Genomic DNA, 22,964 nt, shown 5'->3' on the forward strand with positions numbered 1-22,964 from the left:
GTAAAGACTTCCATACAGTTTGATTTTCTGACAGTTCTGGTTATTTTTTGTTTTTTTTTAATTTGTTGTCCTTCTTTTGGTTGTGTGAGGAGGTGAAGTGCATTTACCTATACCTCCATCTTGGCCAGAAGTCCCTCAAATCTTATTGCATATTAAATTCCAGGTTCAAAGTTATTTTCTTTTTGGATTTAGAAATTTTCCACTGCTTTCTTGCATTTTGCGATAAGGAATATGATGTCATTCTGATTATTTCTGAAACTCGTTCTTTTCTCTCTGGTAGATGTTATGATTTTCCTTTTTATTATGTATGTGCTTCTCGTATTTTGAGTGAGAGTTAATATTTATTGTCCTTCTTAGCACTTAATGAGCACTGTGAACCTAAATACTCATATTTTTCTCTCCCATTTCTGGAAAATAATTTACCATATTTTTCTAGTATTGCCTCTCTTTCATTCTTTCTATTATTTGCTTCTAGAAGTATCATTAGGGAAATATCAAATTTTGGGTGTCTACTCCAAATATTTTAAATTTTCTTATGAGCTTATTGTCTTATATTCTTTTTTGTGCTACATTTAAAATAATTATTTAGTCCAATCTCCAAGTGATTATTGTTCTAGCCAGTATCATTTTTTATTTAATTTATTTAGTACATATTTATTTTTATAATACAATCAACATCAGTGGATATGCTACCCGAGTCAATAACTGAAACATATGCAGTAACTTACATATATTTATGTGTTGCTCTCCTACCTCATCTCTGTTTCTCTAACCCAACTGTGCTAAGTTTTGTGTTTATTTTTCATTTACTTTTTTAAAAAGTTAGACCACACACAAGATATATGCCTAAAATATATGGTTGTGTCTACTTATTTTTGTAGTTTATTAAGACTTGTGTATGTAATCTTTTGGGACTTCCTTTTCATTCATTGTTAGGATTCTGGGATTTATCCATGTCGTTGATGAAATGTAGGTCCTTCATTTTCCTGCTGTATAATATTTTATTTTATGTATTTACTTATATGTATTTATTTATGTATATGTATAAGTAACTATTTATTTATCTATTCTCAAGTCAATGGCCTTCAGGTTGTTTTATTTGGGGGGTTCATTTCTGGATTTCTATTCTGTTATGCTGATTTATTTGCCTGTTTAAGTGCCAGCACCATACAGTTTTGATTACTGCGGAGTTTTTATAGTCTGCTTTAATATTTGGTAGGAGTAGTTTTTTTTTCTTTTAGATTTTTCTTTTCCATTGTTTTCCTGGCTAACCTTGCATTCTTGTTATTCCATGTGAGCTTTCGTATCAATTTGTTTAAATACTTGAAATCTCTCTTTGATATGTTTATTGAGATTGCATTGAATTTATAAATTAAATTAGGGAGAATTGACAGCTCCACAATGTTGAGTTACCATACCCCCAAAAAGGCCTGTCTATCCATTTTTTCAAACCAACTGTTATATCTTTCAGGAAAGATTTAAAGTTGTCATCATACAAGTTTTTCATATTTCTTGTTAAATTTAATTCTAAGTATTTATTTCTTTGTTGCAATTGTAAATGAGGTTTTCTCTACAATATGTCTTCTAAATATTTATCATGTATGCAGTGGAATTCTACACAGCAGAGAGAAAGATGGAGCTTATATCCTTGTGACAGCATGGATGGAACTAGACAGCATTATGCTAAGTGAAATAAGCCAGGTGGTGAGGGACAAATACCATATGCTCTCACCCTTAACTGGAACATAATCAACAGAAGAAAAAAACAAACAAAATATAACCAGAGACATTGAAGTTAAGAACAATCTAACAATAGCCAGAGAGAAGGGGGTAAGAGACAGTGGGGAGAAGGGTTTTCAGGAACTACTATAAAGGACACGTGGACAAAACCAAGGGGGAGGTGGAAGCAGGGGAGGGAGATGGGTTTGGCTAAGGTGGAGTAGAGGGGTAGGGAGAAAATGCAGACAACTAACTGAACAACAATAAAATAATTTTTTAAAAAACCTAAATATTTATCATGTATGTACATGAAGGCTATTAATTTTATACTCTGACATGTTACTGAATTCTTTTATAATTTAAGTTAGTTTTATCACTGATTCTCTGGGAGTTTATAGGTATAATATCATCTGCTAATATAGTTCTTCTTTATTCATTCATATGCCATTAATTGCTTTCTCTTGTCTAATCATGTTAGTAATAGACTAATATAATGTTGAATAATAGTGGAGATAAAGTAATTTGTTTCTGATATAGTGTTTTCTCATTAAATAAGATTCTGGCTTTAGGACATAAGTATTTCTATTTGTATCTTTATCTCTTTCTCTCTCCACAGATAGAGATATTATCATGTTATAAAACTATCTCTCAATTCATATTTTCTTGAGTATTTTAATAATGAATGGGCATTAAATTTAGTCAAAGATTTTGTCAGCATATATGGAGATAATTGTGTTTCCCCTTTATATTTATTAATATGATGGATGATATTAATATAATGTATAATATTGAATCAACATATTCCAGGAACATAACCCACTTGGTCATTGCTTATTACTTTCTTAAAATGATGTTGGTTTCTGTGTTAATTTATATCCATTAGTGATATTAGTATTTGCTTTTATTCTATGCACAGTCTTTATTTGGTTTAACAACATTTACTTCAGAAAGGAATATAGGACTTTTCCTTTATTTTCTTTTTTAAAATATATTTATTTATTTATTTATTTATTATTTTTCTTTTAATTGTATTTTTTCCATTATCATTTATTCCCCTTATACCTTCTTCCTCCCCACAATCACCATACTGTTGTCCATGTCCATAAATCCTTTTTTCTTGTTGCTCAATCCCTCCACCTCTACCCTCCCCCACCCGTTAGTTGTGATCCTGCTCTCTATCTATGAGTCTGTCTATATTTTGCTTGTGGGTTCAGTTTGTTCATTAGATTCCATATATGAGTGAAATCATATGGTATTTGTCTTTTTCTAAATGGCTTATTTCACTTAGTGTAATGTTCTCCAAGTCCATCCATATTGTTACAAAGGGTAAAATTTTCTTCTTTTTTACAGGCAAGTGGTATTCCATTGTGTAAGTGTCCCATAATTGTTTTATCTACTCATCTACTGATGGGTACTTTGGCTGCCTCCATATCTTGGTGATTGTAAATAATGCTGCAATGAACACAGAGGTGCTTACATTCTTCAAATTAGTGTTTTGGGTTCCTTCAGATATATCCCCAGAAGTGGAATTGCTGGGTCAAAACCACATGATCATATTAATAGATACAGAAAAAGCATTTAGTAAAATCCGGCACCCATTTATGATAAAAACTCTCAGCAAAGTGGAAATAAAAGGAACATACTTAAACCTAATAAAGGCCATATATGACAAACCCACTGTCAGCATCATACGCAACAGGCAAAATTACGTGTTCCTCTTAAGATTGGGAACAAGACAGGGATGTCCACTTCCACCTCTCTTATTCAATGTAGTATTGTGAGTCATAGCCACAGCAATCAGACAAGAAGAAATAAAAGGCATCCAAATTGGAAGAGAAGAACATGATACTGTTCATGGACAACCCTAAAGATTCCACCAAGAAACTGGTAGAACTGATTAATGAATTCATCAAACTAGAAGGATACAAAATCAATATCCAGAAATCAGTGGAATTTTTATATGCCAATAATGAACTAACAGAAAGGGAAATTAAGAAAAAGAATCCCATCTGCAATTGCTTCACACAGAATAAAATACCTAGGAATAAATCCTTCTTTTTCAGTACTCTTGAATAATTCCTACAGCATTGAGATTATTTGGTGTTTGAAGATTTGGAGTGTCATTGTGAAATCATCTGTATTTGGTGCTTCTTAGGATGATAGTTTCATATAATATTTTGTATTTCTTCCTTGGAAATGATCTGTTTGAGATTATCCCCCTCCCACCACACTGCCTTTATTCACTGAAAAGCCTTTTTCCTGGGAACAGTAGGGAAGGAGTAGAGAGATTGCAGACTGGGATTTGGTCAATTTTCTTGTTTTACTCTTAACTTTTTTTTTTTTTTTTCAATTTCAGCATTCTTTGCCTTCAAGTATTAGTGTGATAGCTAATTTTATATACTTTATGTGTTAACTTGAGTGGTCTGCTGAAGTGCCCAGATATTTTGGTTGTTTCTGTGAGAATGTTTTTTGATGAGATCAACATTAAAATCCATAGACTGAGGAAAGCAGATTGCCCTAGTGGGAGGGCCTGATCCAATCGGATGAAGACCAAATAGAACAAAAAAGCTGACACTCCACAAATTAGAGAGAATTCTTTCATGCCTGATGGCCTTTCAACTGAGACATCAGAGTCTTTTTATCCCCCCTCCTGAAATGGAATTGTTTTTATGGAGTGGAAAAACTTGGTTGAATTGTGTTCCAGTGTTGTGTGGAAAGAACTTGTGAGTGATAAGCTTGGGTATGTAGGTGAGCAGATTTCTAAGCAAAATGTTGAAAGTGTGGACTGAGTCCTCCTGACTATTATGGTAAAATGTGAGAGGAGTAAGATAAATCAAAGACATTGGTAAGACTTGAAAATTTGGAAAATTTTCAGTTTATCTATATTGCAATAAATGAGGAAGTTTGTTTTAGTGAGTCCATAAAGGGTGTGGCTGCACAACCTTTTGATAAGGAGACTACTGTGGGTGTGAACTGTGAATTTAAAAAGTCACCCCAGAAGAAGCCAGAAACAAAGATAAGATTGTACTAGCAGGAACACTGCCAGCTGGCATTAAAAAGGACAGAAAACACAGAGCAGAATGAAAGAAAGTTGTAAGATTTAGAATCTGCAGGATCAGACAATGGAGCTATCCCACTGTGAACATGCAGCATCCTTGAAGGAAAGGCAAGAATGACCCCAAAGATAATTCAGAGATCAACAGGGCTGCCATTCCCACTGAGGGCACAGGCTACTTCCTCCTCAGTTTCAAAGATTTAGGCCTTTTCTTTTCAGAGTCCAGGTTGCTATTGTCCAGTGCCTTAGAGGTACTGGTGCCCTCACAGACCTTTGGAGGGCAGAGCATCAAACCAAAGAGGGCTATTCTGCAACTGTAAGTTCTAATGGAAATCTGCCTTGCTAGGCTTTATTTCTTCTTCCCAGTTTCTTCTTTTGGAATGGCATGTCTATCCTATATCTGTCTCATAATTGTATTTTGGAAGCAAATAACTTGGGTACTTTCATAGGTTCTCAGCTAGAGAGGAATTTCGCCTCTGGATGAATCATACCTGGAGTCTCACTCATATCTGATTATATGATATTTAGATAAGACTTTGAACTTTAGACTTTATATTTGATGTTGGATGAATTAAGACTTCTGGGATTGTGAGATGTAAGCAGTATATTTTACATATCTGAAAGACATAATTTGGGGGGGCAGGGGGGGATATTATGAACTGAATTCCTAATTTGTATATGAAGCCCTAACCCCCTAATGGGGCTGGATTTGGATTAAGGAAGTAATTGAGGTTAAATGAGGTCATAACAGTGGGGCCCTGATGCTATAGGATTAGGGTCCTTAGAAAAAGAGACACCAGAGAGCTCTCTCCCTGTGTGTTCAGGGGAAAGGTCATGTGAGGACAAAGCACCTGTCTGCAAACCAGGAAGAAGGCCCTCACTCAATAACAAACTTCTCCAGACCTTGATCTAGGCCTTTTAGCCTCCAGAACTGTGAGAAATCATTTGTCTTTTTTAAAGAATATTTTATGTTCCTTTTATTTTTTTTTTGTTATTCTATTACAGTTGTCCAAATTTTTCCCCCTTTGCCCTCTTCCACCCAGCCCAATACCCACTACCACAGTCAATTCCTACACCATTGTCCGTGCCCATGGGTCATTTATATATGTTCTTTGACTAGTCCCTTCAATTTCTCTCCACCAGTATCTTCCTCCCTTCTCCCCTCTGGCAGCTGTCAGTCTGTTCCATGTTTCCATGTCTCTGGTTCTATGCTGCTTGCTTGTTATTTTGTTCATTAGATTCCTCTTGTAAGTGAGATCATACAGTATTTGTCTTTCACTGACTGGCATAATATTCTACAGTTCCATCCAAGCTGTTGTAAAAGGGAGGATTTCCTTATTTCATTCTGCTGTGTAGTATTCCATTGTCTAAATGTACCACAGTGTTTTGATCCACTCATCTACTGATATACACTTCCCCCATTGGTATTTTAATAGGGATTGCATTAAATCTGTAGATTGCTTTGGGTAGTATGGACATTTCAATGATATTAGTTCTTCTAATACAAAAACAGTATATATGTTTCCATTTGTTTGTATCTTCCTCAATTTCTTTCTTCAGTATTCCATAGTTTTCTGAGTATAGGTGTTTTACATCCTTGGTTAAATTTATTCCTTAAATAAAGGTACTTTATTTTTGTCTTTGCTATAGTAAATGGGATTTTTTTTCCTAGTTTCTAGTTCTGATACTTTATTCTTTGTGCACAAAATTGCCATTGTTTTCTGAATACTGACTTTCTATCTCACTGTTTTGCCAAATTCACTTATTAGTTTGAGTAGTTTTTTGATGGAGACTACAGGGTTTTCTATGTACACTATCATGTCATCTGCAAACAGTGACAGCTTTATTTCCTCCTTTCCAATTTGGATACCTTTTATTTCTTTTTCTTGCCTGATCACTGTGGCTAGAGCTTCCAATAATATGTTGAGTAAAAATGGTGATAGCGGACACCCGTCTCATGTAGCTGATCTTAGGGGGAAAGCTTTTAGCTTTTGCCCATTGAGTATGGTATGTTGGCAGTAGGTTTCTCATATATGGCCTTCATTGTGTTATGATAGGCTCTCTCTATTCCCACTTTGCTGAGTGTTTTAGTCATAAATCGGTGCTGGGTTTTATCAAGTGCTTTTTCAGCATCTATTGATATGAACATGTGTTTTTGTCTTTCATTCTGTTTATGCGGTGTATTACTTCTATTGATTTGCAAATGTTTAATTATCCTTGCATCCCTGGAATAAATCCCATTTGCTCATGGTGTATGATCTTTTTAATATATTGCCAGACTCGAATTGCCAATATTTGTTGAGGATTTTAGCATTTATCAGAGATGTTGGCCAGTAATTTTTGTTTTTTGTTTTGTCTTTACCTGGTTTTGGAATAGGATAACACTGGCTTTGTAAAAAGAATTTGGGAGTCTTCCCTATTCTTGAATTTTTTGGAGTAGTTTGAGAGAATAGGAGTTAATTCTTTGAATGTTTGGTAAACTTTTCCTGTGAGGCCATCCTGTCTGGGTCTTATTTTTGCCAAGAATTGTTTTTCTTTAGTGCTTCATTTTCTCTAGTTTTTATTGGTCTATTCAGGCTTTCTGCTTCTTCTTGATACAGTTTTGGAAGATTGTATGTTCTTAGAAATTTATCCATTTTGCCCAGGTTGTCCAAATCTTGGCATATAGTTTTTCAGAGTAATTTCTTAAAATCCCTTGTATTTCTGTGGTATTGGAGTTATTTCTCCTTCTTCATATTAATTTTATTTTTGGGGGTCCACTCTCTATTTTTCTTGATGAATCTAGCTAAAGGTTTGTCAATTTTGTTTATCTTTTCAAAGGACCAGCTCCTGGATTTATTGATCCTTTGAATTATACTTTTAATCTCTATGTCATTTAATTCTGCTCTGATCTTGATTATTTCCTCCCTTTTCTACTCACTCTGGGCCTTGTTTTTTGTCATTCGTCTAGTTCTTGTGGATGTAGGATTAGGTTATTTGTTTGAGAACTTTCTACCTTCTTTAGATAGGCCTGTATTGCTATGACTTTCCCTCTCAGGACTACCTTCACTGTGTCCCATAGGTTTTGGGTTGTTTTGTGTTTATTTATATTTGTTTCCAGGTACTTTTTGGTTTCTTCTTTGATCTCATTTTAACCCATTCATTATTTAATGACATGTTTTTCAGTCTCCATGTATTTGAGTGTTTTTGAGTATCTTCCTTGAGGTTGGTTTTTAGTTTGAAGCCATTATGATCTGAGAAGATGCTTGATATGATTTCAATTTCCTTGAATTTGTTGAGGCTTTTTTTCTGTCCTACCATGTGGTCTATCTTTGAAAATGATCCATGTGCATTTGAAAAGAATGTATAATTTGCTTTTTTGGGATGAATGCCCTGTAAATATCAATTTAGTCCATTTGGTCTGGAGTGTTTTTCAATGCCCCAATATCCTTGTTAATTTTTTGTTTGGAGGATTTTTCCATTATAGACAGTGGGGTGTTACAATCCCATAAAATGATTGTATTGTTGTTAATCTGCATCCTAATGTCCTCTGATATTTTCTTTATATATGTAGGTGCTCCTATGTTGCGTGCATATGTTTACCAGGATTATATCCTCTTGTTGTACAACTCCCTTAAGGATTATATAGTCACCTTTTTTGTCTCTTGTTATAGCCTTTTTTTTAAGTCAATTTTTTCTGATATAAGTATTGCTACCTCAGCTTTTTTTCATGCCCATTTGCTTGGAATATTTTTTTTTTCCACTCCTTCACATTCAGCCTGTGTAAATCTTCTGTTCTGAGGTGGGTGTCTTGTAGACAACATATATGTAGGTCATGTTTTCTTATCCATTCAGCTACCCTATGTTTTTTTATTGAAGCATTTAATCCATTTAATTTTGAGGTTATTAATGATAGGTATTTATTCATTGCCATTTTTCCCTTTGTGTCTGTGTTTCTTTTTCTTTCTCTTTCTTCATCTTCTTCAAGCAGTCCTTTTAGCATCTTTTGCAATGCTGGTTTGGTGGAGATGTACTCTCTTAGCCTTTAAAAAATTTTTTTTTGGGGGGAGGAAGCTCTTTATTTCACCTTCCATTTTAAATGAGAGCCTTGCTGGGTAGAGTAGTCTTTGTTGTAGGTCTTTGTTTTTTTATTACTTGGAATTTTTGTGCCACTCCCTTCTGGCTTATAGTTGTTATGTTGAGAAATCAGCTGATAGTCTTATTGGAACTCGTTTGTATGTTACTAGCTATTTCTCCCTTGCTGCCTTTAAGATTCTCTCTTTGCCTTTAAATTTTGCCATTTTAATTATGATGTGTGTTGGAGTTGGCTTCATTGGGTTTATCTTAATTTTGATCTTCTGTGCTTCCTAAACTTGCATGACTTTTTCCCTCAACAAGTTAGGGAGGTTTTCTGTCCTTATTTTTTCAAACTGGTTTTCTATCTCTTGCTCCTTTTCTTCTCCTTCTGGAATCCTTATGATGCAAATATTGTTACATTTCATGTGTCCTGCAGCTCCCTTAAACTATCTTTGTTCTTTTTGATTCTTGTTTTGTTGCACTGACTGGGTGTTTTCTTCTACCTTGTCTGCCAACTCACTGATCTGATCCTCTGCTTCATCTAGCCTGCTTTAATTCCTTCCAGTGTATTCTTCATTTCAGATATTGCATTCTTTATTTCTGTCTGGTTCTTGTTTATAGTTTCTATGTCCTTTGTAATGCTGATATAGTTCTCATTAAGTTCCTTGTAATTCCCACTGAGTTACTTTAATATCCTTAGAACCATTAGTTTCAACTCTATATCTGATTAATTTCTTTCCTGAATTTCATTTTACACACTTTCTGGGGATTCCTCCATTCCTTCTGATTGGGGGTTGTTTCTTTGTATCCCCATTTTAAGTAGCTCTATTTGTTTGTTTCTGCATATTAGATTGATCTGCTATGACTACGTATCTCATTGGGTGGTCTTCTGTGGTAGGAGTCCTGTGGGACTCAGTGGTGAAGTTTACTGAACTCCTGAGCTGGACACTCTAGGAATGCCCTGTATGTAGTTTTTGTGGGTTCTCTGGTAGTAATTGGGTTTTTGTTGTTTTGGGCTCATTCCTTGGTGTGTTTTTTCCCCACCTGGCTGGTTGAGATCACAGCCTCCACTATGTCTTGTATGCTGTTGTACAGGAGTTGCCAGAACAAAACAAAACAACCCAGCAAACAACATCCACACCAGCAAAAATAACCTCCAACCTCATGACATCAATAACAAATGAGCTAAGACTCATAAAGATAAAAAAGAATAAGAATGTTATACAAAAGAAAAAAACAATTTAAAGTAATGGGAATAAAAATGATTTTGAGAGGGTAGGGGGATGAGAAATTATAAGAGTAGGGAATAGAAATAAGGCAAAAAAAAGTGAAAATAAAATTTCCCACATAAATAAAATAAGGATCGAAAATGGCAAACTGGAGTAAGACAAGGTAATAGTATGGTATGAGATTTAGAGAGAAAAAAATAGTGAAAAAATAGGAAACAAATTGCAATAAAACAACCACCTCAGCGATGTCCACAACAAAGGAGCAAAGATTGGTAAAGGTGGAAGGGAGATAATATTATAAGAAAGAGAAAGGAAAGAAGAGAAAAGAAAATATTGTGAGATGTCTAAAGTAAACTAATTTTGATGGGATAGAGGGAGAAGAAATAATAAGTGGAAGGGTTAGAAACCAGACTAAGAAATGGAGAAGGTGAAAATTAAAATGAAAATAAGGGCAGGAAGAAGGCAAAATGGAGTAGGACAGAGGAACAGTAATATATGAGATTTAAAAATAAAATAAATAAATGAATAAAATAGTGAATACCTAGGGATAGAACTAAAGAAATGCAACAACAACCCCATATCAATGATAATTGAGTAAATGTTAATAAAGGTGAAACAACAATAAGTATATTATAATAAAGGGAAGAATAATGTAAGATGGCTAATGGAAAGAAAGATGGTTTTGAGAGGATGGAGGGAGTAATAGTAAGAATGAGGAATAGAAACAAGGTGTACAAAGGGAAAAATTAATTTTAAAACAAAAATAAAGAAGAGAAGAATTAAGGGAAAATGGAATATGAGAAGGGCAGAGTAAAATATGAGATTGGAATTGAAACAAAAATAAAAAATAATAAAAATAAATATAAAATATAAAATAAAAAACAATTAGATAATAGGAACAAAATTGAAGACAAACAATGTTAAAAAGCTATGCATAAGAAAAAAATAGCAGAAATAATGGAAAAGAACAGGGTGGAAGTCATCTTGGCAGAGTCTAGTGTTTGTTGACCTACTGTCTTCTTTAGGATCCGTTCCTTATATCAGTTAGTGTCCCAGTCTAGCTTTAGGCAGCCTGTTGGAGGCTACAAGTGATCCACAGTCTGTGGCTTTCTCCTTCATCCTTGGCTGTTCTACTCTGTTGTGCCCTGCTGACTTTTTATCAGCACAAGAACCAGGGGTGGTTCATCTAACATCTGACAGTACTGCATGTACCACCTCCACCTGCATCTGGAAGGGGCCTCTGATGTGATCAGGAAGATGGGATCCATGGTCACCCTTGGGAAGCACTGTTCAGCCTTCAGGGAAGATGGTGGGTGTGTTCCTCTCCCCTGAACCACACATCTTGGTCTGTCCCAGATTATTTCTGCTACCGTAAAGTTTCTGATGAATTAGCTGTCTGTTTCATGCGTGGGACCAATCTGTGTAAAAGGGTCAGCTCTTTCTTGCTTGGCCACATGGAAGCTCTGAGTGAGGGCTGAGGCTGGGTGGGCTGATTACCTCTTGCTGCACCAATTTCTAATCTCACTGCTCTGCTGTTTTCAGTTGAATAGGGTCTGAGAAGGAGCCAGCATAGCGTCTGATGAAAGTTCATAAAGGGCTCCTTTGGAAATTCTCGTTCTTTTCCCTAAATATGAGCCTGGTTGTGGGATCTTGAGCCTGGCCTAACTGTTCTGCAGAGATTGCAGTCCTGTGGGTAGGGGATGGCCGTGTCTTTCCCTTCCCAGAGGTTAGTATTTCATGGTTTGGATGGCCCTGCCTGGCTGCAAGGAATCTCAGGTGCTCAGCTCTAGCCCTTCTAGTTCCTGGCTCGCTGCTCTCACAGGAGGCACAGACCCAGCCCTCCATTGTGCACACAGCCCCCACACCTGCTCACCAGCAGCAGTGGGTGGGGCCCTGCAATCCCTTCGCTGTGCAACCTTCTGGTCTTCCTGGCCAGCTGGGTTCAGTGAGCACAAACTGCACTTTGAATCCAACTTCTTTGTTGTCAGGGCAGCTGCACATGTGTGGGGACACTGCTCAGCCATTTCTCTGTTCCCCTCTTTAAAAAACTCCCTATGTGGCACCCACATTATAGCTCCGAGCCTTTGCTCAGCTCTCTGTGCACTCCACTTCTCCAAAAGACAAAAAGTCTTTCTTGGTCAGGGCTGGCCTCACGCTTGTGATGCCTCTGTCAGTCTTAGGAGCCAGAATTTCTCTTTTGGACTCTCCCAGTTGGTGCTGTAGCTGTGGATGTGCTGCTTGCTGTGTGGGTGCAGCCTGAGTCTCCTAGACTGTATATCTTCCCAAGTCTGTCTTGAGTAGGATTGGGGGTTCCCTGTGCAGGACCAGGGACCCCTGCTCTAGGAGGACTTGGAGCCACCAAGCTGCACTTTCTCTCTTCAGATCTATCCTTTGCTTCTGGCACGTTGCTCAGGGTATTCCCCCTTCAACTTGTAAAATCTCTTATAGGATGGTGCAAAGCTTCTTCTGCACTGCCTGGCTTCAAAAGTACATATCAGCTAAGATTCCATTGATTGTTCAGGTTACTTGTTGGAAGATTGGTTGAAAATACATGCTGAGGGCATGAGCAAGTGGTCTCAGCTTCCATATACTCAGCCGCCATCTTTCACCTTATTTTTTGTTGTTTAAATGACCTAGCCTGTGGTATTTTGTTATGGCAGCTTGAACTGACTATTATAAATAACAAGGGCACAATTTTATGTAGTGTTTTCTTAGGTATGTAATTGTTTCATTACATTTTGGGAAGGAAATTTGGGGAGGTTGATTAGTACACACAGCTGCCATTGTCTTTAGGTATGGAAAAATGAATATATTTGTTAAATCTAGTGTGACCAATTATTTATTTATTTATTTATTTAGAATTTTTTTGCATGATATAATGTTCCATGGGATTGTGAGAAAAGCATTTCATGGACCCAAACGCAGGAGATTGTGTTGTGGCAAGATTTATTTGGGTGGAAATCTGCCCCTGGATTTCCAATTTCCCATCTTACTCTGTCCTGCCATGGAAAAAGCCCAAGCTTTTCTACAGCAAGGCCAGAACAAAGGCCAGAGTCCAGAGTTGCTGTTTCATATTAAAGCGTTGTTTTCTGGAGCCCACACAGTCTGCGTGGGCCTATATGGCTGCTAGACCCACATGGTTGCGTGTGTTCCTGGGCAAGAGAGAGAATGTGCAAATAAATGGGGCAAGTGTGGGTCACTGAGTGAAAGAAAGGGAAAACTTCTTTGTTTCCCTGGGTTTTAATCAGGAACTTTTTCCAAAATAACCAACCTACTTCCCAAGATTTTGCAGGCTTCTAATGGGTCTATCCCCTAGCCAATGATAACTTTCTTAGGTTAGATTGACAGGCCTCCATGGCCAAGCACCACCCCCTGAGCCATTTTGATTTCAAGTGTGCATGTGCTTACCTTTGCTTTCTTTGTCCCTTCCCCGGTGACCTGCAGGGAACAGACCAGTAGTTCCCTGGGACAAGTGTGACTCTGTAACTTCCTGGTTAAACAAACAGGATTATGCTCCTCAGTTTACTAATTTCAATGGATAATTCACTTTGATCCCTTTCGTATTAATAGTTAACTACCTGCAGTTGGTTCAGAAAAACACACAGGTTTCAAGTGTACAACTCAACAAAACATTTTGCACACTTCATTGTGCACCCATCGCTCCAAGCAAAGTCTCTTTTGGTCCCCATTTTCCACCCCCTTTGCCGACCCCCACCTAGCCTTCACCCACCTATCCCTCTGGCTATCACCACTCTGTTGTCTGTATTTATGTTTTGGGGCTAAAACCTTCACCCTCTTTCATTCACTCCCTGCTACCCCCATCCCCTGACAGCTGTCAGCCTGTTACATGTATACATGCCTCTTTTTCTATTTTGTTTGTCATTTTATTTTGTTCATTAGATTCCACATATAAGTGAGATCAAATGATACTTATCTTTCTCCAACAGGCTTTTTTCACTCAGCGCAATAATCTCTAGGTCTAAACATGCTGTTGCAAAGATAAAGTTTTCTTTTTTTAAAGATTTTATTTATTTATTTTTAGAGATAGAGGAAGGGAGGGAAAAAGAGAGGGAGAGAAATATCAATGTATGGTTGCCTCTCACATGGCCCCTACTGGGGACCTGGCCCACAGTCCAGGCACATTCCCTGACTAGGAATCAAACCTGTGACCCTTTGGTTTGCAGCCCATGCTCAATCAACTGAGCTACACCAGCTAGGGCAGTTTTCTTATTTTTTATGGTCATATAGTATTCCATTGTGTAAATGTGCCACAGTTTTTATTCACTCATCTGCTAATGGGCACTTGGGTGGTTTACAGATTTGACTATTGTAAATAATGCTGTAATGAAGATATGAGGGCATATATTCCTTAGAATTAGTATTTTGAGTGTCTTCAGATACATTCCCAGAAGTGGAATTGCTGGATCAAAAGGCAGTTCCATTTTTAAGTTTTCGAGGCAACTCCATACTGTCTTCCACAGTGGCTGTACAAGTACACATTTGCACCAACAGTGCACAAGGGTTCCCTGTTCCCCACATTCTCACCAGCACTTGTTTGTGGATTTATGGATGATAGCCATTTTGGAAGGTGTGAGGTGATATCTCATTGTAGTTTTAATTTTCATCTTTCTGAAGATTAGTGACATTGAACATTTTTTTCATATGTCTATTGGCCATCTGTATGTCCTCTTTAGAGAAGTATCTATTCAGATCCTTTGCCTATTTTTTAAATTTGATTGTTTGTCTCCCTGGTGTTTCATTGTATAAGGTTTTTATATAGTTTGAAAACTAAACGCTTAATAGATGTATCATTGGCTAATATGTTCTCCCATAGTGTGGGTTCCCTTTTCATTTTGTTTATGGTTCCTTTTACTGTGCAAAATCTTTTTAATTTGATGTAGTCCCATTTGTTTATTTTTTTCCTTTGTTTCCCTTGCCCTAGGAGATCTATTGGCAAAAATATTGTTATGTGAGATATCTGAGATTTTATTGCCTATGTTTACTCTATTTTTTTTTTATTTTGCAACTTACATTTAAGTCTTTTATCCATTTTGAGTTTATTCTTGTGTATGGTATAAATTGGTAATCTAGTTTCATTTATTTGTATGTATTTGTCCAATTTTCCCAACACCAATTATTGAAGAGATGGTCTTTACTCCATTGTATGACTTCATGTCCTTTATAAAATGTCAATTGACCGTAAAAGTGTGGGTTGACTCATGGGCTACTTTTCTGTGCCATTGATCTTTATACCTTTTCATGTGCCAGTACCAGGCTGTTTTGATTACAATGGCCTTATACTATGGCTTGATATAAGGTATTGTGGTACCTCCAACTTTGTTCTTTTTCCGAGATTGCTGAGGCTATTAGAGGTCATTTTTGGTTCCATGTAAATTTTTGGAATATTTTTCTAGATCTGTGAAATATACCATTGGTATTTTAATAAGGATTGTGTTGAATCTATAGATTGCTTTGGGTAGTATAGACATTTTAATGATGTTAATTCTCCCAATTAATGAACACAATATATGCTTCCTCTTATTGTACCTTCCTCGATTTATTTCTTCAATGTCCTATAGTTCTCCAAGTTCAAGTCTTTTACCTCCTTGGTTACATTTATCCCTAGGTACCTTGTTTGTTATTGTTGTTGTTGCATTAGTGAATGGGATTGTTTTCTTAACTTCTCTTTCTGATAGTTCGTTATTGGTGTATAAAAATGCCACCAATTTCTAAATATTATTTTTGTATGCTGGGACTTTGCCAAATTCATTATTAAATCTAGGAGATTTTTGTAGAGTGTTTAGGATTTTCTATGTACAATAGCATGTCATCTGAGAATAATGACAGTTTTACTTCCTTCTCTCCAATTTGGATGTTTTTTGTTTTTTCTTCTTGCCTGATTGCTGTGGCTAGGACTTAGTACTATGTTAAATAAGATTGGAAAAAGTGGACATCCTTGTCTTGTTCATGACCTTAAGGGAAATGCTTTTAGTTTTTGCCCATTGAGTATGATGTTGGCTGTGAGTTTGTTTTATATGGCCTTTATTGTGTTGAGATGGGATCCCTCCATTCTCACTTTGCTGAGAGATTTTATTGTAAATCACTACTGTATTTTATCAAATACTTTTTCTGCATTGGTTGATATGATGATGTGATTTTTATCTTTCATTTTGCCTATGTGATGTGTCATGTTTATTGATTGGCCAATATTATACCAACCTTGCATCCCTGGAATAAATCCCACTTGATCATGGTATATGATCTTTTAATATATTCATGAATTCCGTTTGCTAATATTTTTTGAGGATTTTAGCATCTATGTTCATCAGGGATATTGGCCTATAATTTTCTTTAGTTGTAGTGTATGTTGTTTTGGATTTAGGATAATGCTGAGCTCATTAAAAGAGCTTGGAAGTCTTCCTTCCTTTTGAATTTTTTGGAATAGTTTCAAAGGATATGTGTTAGTTCTTTAAATGTTTGGTAAAATTCACCTGTGAAGCCATCTGATGCAGGACTTTTGTTTGCTGGAAGTTTTTTGATTTCTGCTTTGATCACATTAACTGTAATCAGTGTATTCAGGTTTCCTGACTCTTCTTGATTCAGTTTTGGAAAATTGCATGTTTCTAGGAATTTATTCAGTTCACCTGAGTTGTTCAATTTGTTGGCATATAGTTTTCTATAATATTTTCTTAAACTCCTTTGTATTTCTTTTATGTCAGTTGTTATTTCTCCTCTTTCATTTCTGTTTTTATTTATTTGGTTACTCCCTCTCTTTTTCTTGATGAGTCTAATTAAAGCTTTGTTAATCTTTTTCCTCTTTTCAAAGAACCAGCTCTTGGTTTCATTGATCTTTTGTATCTCTTTTTTTAGTTTCTGTGTCATTTATTTCCACTCTGATCTTTATTATTTCCTTTATTGTACTTACTCTGGGCTTTGTTTATAGTTTTTCTAGTTCTATTAGTTGTAGGTTTAGATTAGTTATTTGAATTTTTGTTGTTCCTTGAGGTGGGCCTGTAATGCTATGAATTTTCCTCTCAGAACTGCTTTGGCTGTGTCCCATAGATTTTTGCAGTGTTGTGTGTTCATTTTCATTTGTTTCCAGGTATTTTTTTATTTCTTCTTTGAAATCATTGTTAACACATTCATTGTTTAATACCATGCTCCGTGTGTTTGAATGTTTTTCAATTTTAATTTAGTTGCTATCTATTTTTATACTGTTTTGTGTGACTAATGTTTTCTTTTTTAAATTCTGAGTATAGCTTATTTGTTTTTCTGATTCTTGATATATTTGGACTTTTTTCATTACTTCTTGTGTTATTTTTTCTTTTCTCTTACCTTTTTGGATTTAATATTTTTAATTTGTTTCTTTAACTTCCTTTTCTCCTTCAACTTTATACACTTTACTTTTAATCTCTTATTGATTACTATTGAAATTTTACCATTATATTTAATACAACAAAATTTAAATGTAAAAATATCTTTATTTTTATCCTATACAAGAGATGACCTTGTCTTTTCTCTCTGGCTGTTCAAGTCATTTTCTTTTGGCTTACCCTGTTTGGGAAGTCATGCTCACTGTGGATGCATCTGTGGATCCATATTTTTCATTCTTTCAGAGACATTAAATATTGCCTTTCCTCCATCCACTTCAAGTTGTCTATGTGGGATGCAAGTAGACTAATGTTGGTCCTTATTATTCTGTTTCAGACTCTCATTTCTCTTTTCTATATTTTCTCACATCCTTTTTTTCTTTGGTATATGTCAAATAAATTTGGAGGGGATAATTCTTAATTTATGAGCACTCTTTTTATTACATCAAAGTGATGTTTAACTCATCCACAGAATTTTTTATTTTTACAAATATATTTTTTATTTTTTGAAGACTTTTTAAAACATTTCTTTCTATTGCCAGTGGGTTTTGGCTAAATACTCAGCTATGTAGACAATATCTTATTTTTAAATTATTCACGCAGCTATTAGATATTTGCAACATATTAAACATCTGCAGTTTTGTGAGTGTAAATTTGTTATTTCTTGTTTATACTTACTGATGCTAATGGCAGTGATTTTGGTAATTTTGTTTGTGAGTTGATTACTTGATATTAACTTAGGAGAGTCCTTCAAGACCTACATGTTTATAAAATCTAATATGGTAAAAATTTCCTGATTTACAGTCAAGATGGTGCTATAAGTAAACCCTCCGCACCTTCTCACACAACCATATCAAAATTACAACTAAGCTATAGAACAACCGTCATTCAGAACCATCAGAAATTGAGCTGAATGAAAGTCCTACAACAATGAAATTAAAGAAGAAACCAACTATGGAGTTAAAGAAGAAATCACTTTGAGACCAGTAGGAGGGGCAGAGATGCAGAATGGGCTGGTCCCACACCCTTGTGTGGCAGATAAAAATCAGGAGGGATATCTGAGGAGTGAGGGGTTCCAGCCCCAAACCATGCCCTCCAGCCTAGGGCTTTAGTTCCAGGAATATTAAGTCCCTACAACTTCTGGCTGTAAAAACCAGTGGGCATTGAGGCTGTGGAAAAGAGAAACTTCTGGATTCCAAGGCAATTCCTATTTAAGGGCCCATGCACTGACTTACTTGGACTTACTCCCTCTGAGCTCCAGTGTGGGTGCAGCAGATTGAAAAACATCAGAGACATATGGGGAGGAACTGAATTGTCTGGCATCATGGGAGAGCTTTCTGGCAGAGGCCATTGTTCCTTTTCTGAGCCCTCCCCTACAGAGTCACAGAGTTAGCAGGCAGATGTCATATCTGAGACTCCATCAACCTGGCTCACATTGTTTGCCCTGCCCTGGTGATTCCATGAGGCCCTTCCTCACCCAACTTTTGGGCCCACCCAAGCTGTTTTCAGTGGCTTTACTGTAGGAATGGCTTGTCTCAGCCCATACTTCAGATTTTCCTAAATTCTTTCACATAAGCAGCATCTGGCTTCAGGAAGCTCCGTACCTCATGTGAAGTTGCCCTAGGATGATCACTAGCAGACTTGGTTCACAGCCTGGACTTGCCTGGGCATCTTCAAGCCCAGCACAAGTAGCAGCCATCTGCAGATCACCTTGTAGCTTATTTCTGTGACCCTGGACAGAACACAGTCAATGGCTGACCTTGGACATGCCAACTACATGAGGGGGGTGTAAACAGCCCATATGGTGGACACACTTTGGGTACCCAGATTAGGTAATAGGGGAGGCTGTGTCACTGGAATCCATGGACACCTACTATTTTAGGCCACACTACCAAGCCTGGGAGATGTAATACCTCTACCAAATACAAAGATACAAACACAGCGAGGTTGCCAAAATAAGGAGATAAAACAAAACAAAATTAAAAAATGGCCCAAATGAAAGGACAGAACAAAACTCTAAAAAGAACTAAACAAAATGGAGGCAAGAAATCTACTAGATTCAGAGTTCAAAACACTGGTTACAAGGCTGCTCAGGGAACTTAGTGACAACCCCCATATTATTTAAAAAATTCATATTATTAAAACAAAGGGTATAGTAATTGAAATAAAGAACAATATACAGGGGATCAACAGTAGTGTGGATGAAGCCAAGAGTCAAATCAGCAATTTGGAATATAAGGAAACAAAAGACAACCAATCAGAACAACAAAAAGAAAGAAACAGAAAAAAAATAAGTACAGTGTAAGGAGCCTCTAGGACAACTTCAAGCATACCAACATTTGCATCATTGGGGTGCTAGAAGGAGAAGAGAGCACAACAAATTGGAAATCTATTTGAAAAAATAGTGACAGAAAACTTCTCCAACTTGGTGAATGAAATAGACATACATGACCAGGAAGCACAGAGAGTCCAGGACAAGATGAACCCAAAGGGGGTCACGCCAAGACACATCATCATTAAAATGCCAAAGGTTAAAGATAAAGAGAGAATCTTAAAAGCAGCAAGAGAAAAACAATTAGTTGTCTACAAGAGAGCCCGTGTAAGACTGTCAGATGATTTCTCAAAAGAAAATTTTCTGGCTAGAAGGGATTGGCAAGAAATATTCAAAGTGATGAAAAGCAAGGATCTACAACCAAGATTACTCTACCTAGCAAAGCTATCATTTAGAATCGAAGGACAGATAAAGAGCTCCTTAGACAAGAAAAAGCTGAAGGAGTTCATCACCACCAAACCAGTATTATATGAAATGTTAAAATATCTTTAAAGAAAAAAGGAGAAGCAGAAGGAGAAGGAGGAGAAGGAGAAGGAGAAGAAAAGTAAGAACAATTAAATGGCAATAAATATATATCTATCATCAAGTAATCTAAAAAACAAACTAAGCAAACAAGCAGAGCAGAAACAGAATCATAGGTATGGAGAATATTGGAATGGTGACCAGTTGGGAGAGGATTCTGGGGGAGTGGGGAAAAAGGTGAAGGGATTAACAGTACAAATTGGTAGTTACAGAATAGTCATTGGGATTTAAAGTACAGCATATGGAATAGAGTGGCCAAAGGTGAGATCATAGAGTGGCCAAAGAACATATATGCATGACTCATGGACACAATGGTGTGGAGATTGCCTGAGGAAGAGGTTAGAGAGGGGAAAAGTGGGAAAAATTAGGACAACTAAAATGGCATAAACAATAAAATATAATTAAAAATAAAAAAATGAAAATAAAGTTTCTCAACTACAGGGAGGTACCAATTTCGGACAAGTGCGTCTGCAACACAGAATGCTCAGAGAACCTGAACTTTTAAACTCTGCAGGTCTGAAATTTACTGTCAGCCACTGTTGGACCTGTCTGGTGTTTCAAGGGAATATTAGGTGCAGCAAATAGGAGTGGAAGGGGTAAACTTACCAAACCCACTGAACTTGTAAAAAAAAAAAATCTAATGACTCTTTTTAAAAAACTGTTCAGTTTGGTCCAATCGGTTATCTTGATTGTTATTATAGTGAACTTTTTCTATTAATTTCTACTTGCCTCATTTTTTTCTCTTACTATTTTGGATTCAAAATTTTTGATATTATTTTTCCTCAACTTTTTCTATTATTTAGTATTGTACATTCTATCTTCAATCTTTTATCAGTTAGCACTGAAACTTTACCACACATATTTAACATAAAATCTAAACTGAACAATACTTTAACCTATATCCTAAACTATACATGAACTTTAGAATACTTTACCTCTGGTTGTTTTCCCCTGAAACTTTGTTGTATTTTGATGAGTATTTTTATTGTGGCAAAGCCTAGATAACATGAAATTTACCATTTTAACCATTTTTAAGTGTACAGTTCAGTGGCATGGAGTACATTCACATTATTGTACAGCCATCACCACCATTCATCTCCAGAACTTATTATTCCCAGAATGAAACTCTGTACACCAGAGGTGTCAAACTCATTTTCACCAGGGGCCACATCAGCCTTGCAGTTGCCTTCAAAGGGCGGAATGTAAGTTTAGGACTGTAGAAATGTAACTACTCTGTAATAGTTAAGTGAGAGCTTGGTGCTGCCACTGGGTAGAAACAAGGTGCCAGCCGGATAAAACAAGGTGGAGGGCCGGATTCAGCCTTGTGTTTGCCACCTGTGCTGTACACGTTAAACAGTAACTACTCCATGATGTGGAGCATCTTTTCATATGCTTATTTGCCATCTGTATATCTTCTTTGGTGAGGTGTCTGTCAATTGGATTGTTTAAATGTTCTCTGTACATTTTATATTGCAGTACTTTAACAGATGTTCCTTTGGCAAATATTTTCTCTCAGTCTATGACTTATCTTCTCATTCATTTGACATTGTCTTTCACTTACACACTATAGATTTTCATTAAATTAGTTCCTCTCTGGATCCTCAGTGCTTTAGGTTCCTTATGCTCTAGTGCATTTTCTCAACTGTGTGACCTCAGCTCCTGACTTAATTTTCTGTGTATTCCTGACCTGACTCCTGAGATCTCTTACCTCAGAGGTTAGCTTCAGAAATCCTAGCCCCTGCTGTGCTACTGGGCTGTGCTCATGTTTATTTCTCTGAAGGCTTCCCTAGAGAACACTGCCAACTTCTGAAAGGCCAACCATAACTCCAAGAGTAATTTTTTTCTAGGATCTGGTTACTGTGAGAAGGCAAATCACCTATGGCAATGACCATTTGTGATACACTAATTGTGAACTTTTGATTTTTGATTGCAATCATTGTTCCTCTCATATCTAAGATATCTAATTCTTTTTATAGAATTTGTTCCTGTTTCATAACCACTGCTCTTGTTTAGTAAACTACTGTTAATTTTTCATGTATGTAATTACCTAATTTATTCTTTTATCTAAAAATTAGTTGTTTAATTTTTCTATGTACAGGGTGTGGCAAAAGTAGGTTTATGGTTGTTTGTATGGAAGATAATATGATAATTAATGAACAATAATACAAGAATAATCTCTGTGTTCTGCATACTCACAACTGTAAATCTACTTTTGCCCTACCCTGTATAGGAAATTTTTCTATAGGTACTAGAGAACATAGTATAAGTGAAACAAAACTGTCTGACTTCATGAAGCCAATATTGTTGTGAGAGAAAATAATAGATAACATCCATAGAGTGCTTAATATATGAATATGTGTCAGGCATTAGTCAGTAAATATTACTATAGTAATAGCAATAGTCAATTAGTCAATAGTAATAGTAATAGAAAATAGCAATATTTTCTGCATTCCTTAAAATCATATGACTATTTCTTAATTTCAATGTCTCTGGTTATGTTTTGTTTGCTTTTTTCTTTTGTTGATTATGTTCCAGTTAAAGGTGAAATCATATGGTATTTGTCCCTCACCGCCTGGCTTATTTCACTTAGCATAATGCTCTCCAATTCCATCCATGCCATTGCAAAGGGTATAAGCTCCTTCTTTCTCTCTGCTGCGTAGAATTCCATTGTGTAAATGTAC

This window comes from Desmodus rotundus, chromosome 3 (assembly GCF_022682495.2).
Source record: "Desmodus rotundus isolate HL8 chromosome 3, HLdesRot8A.1, whole genome shotgun sequence".
Classification (NCBI taxonomy): domain Eukaryota; kingdom Metazoa; phylum Chordata; class Mammalia; order Chiroptera; family Phyllostomidae; genus Desmodus; species Desmodus rotundus.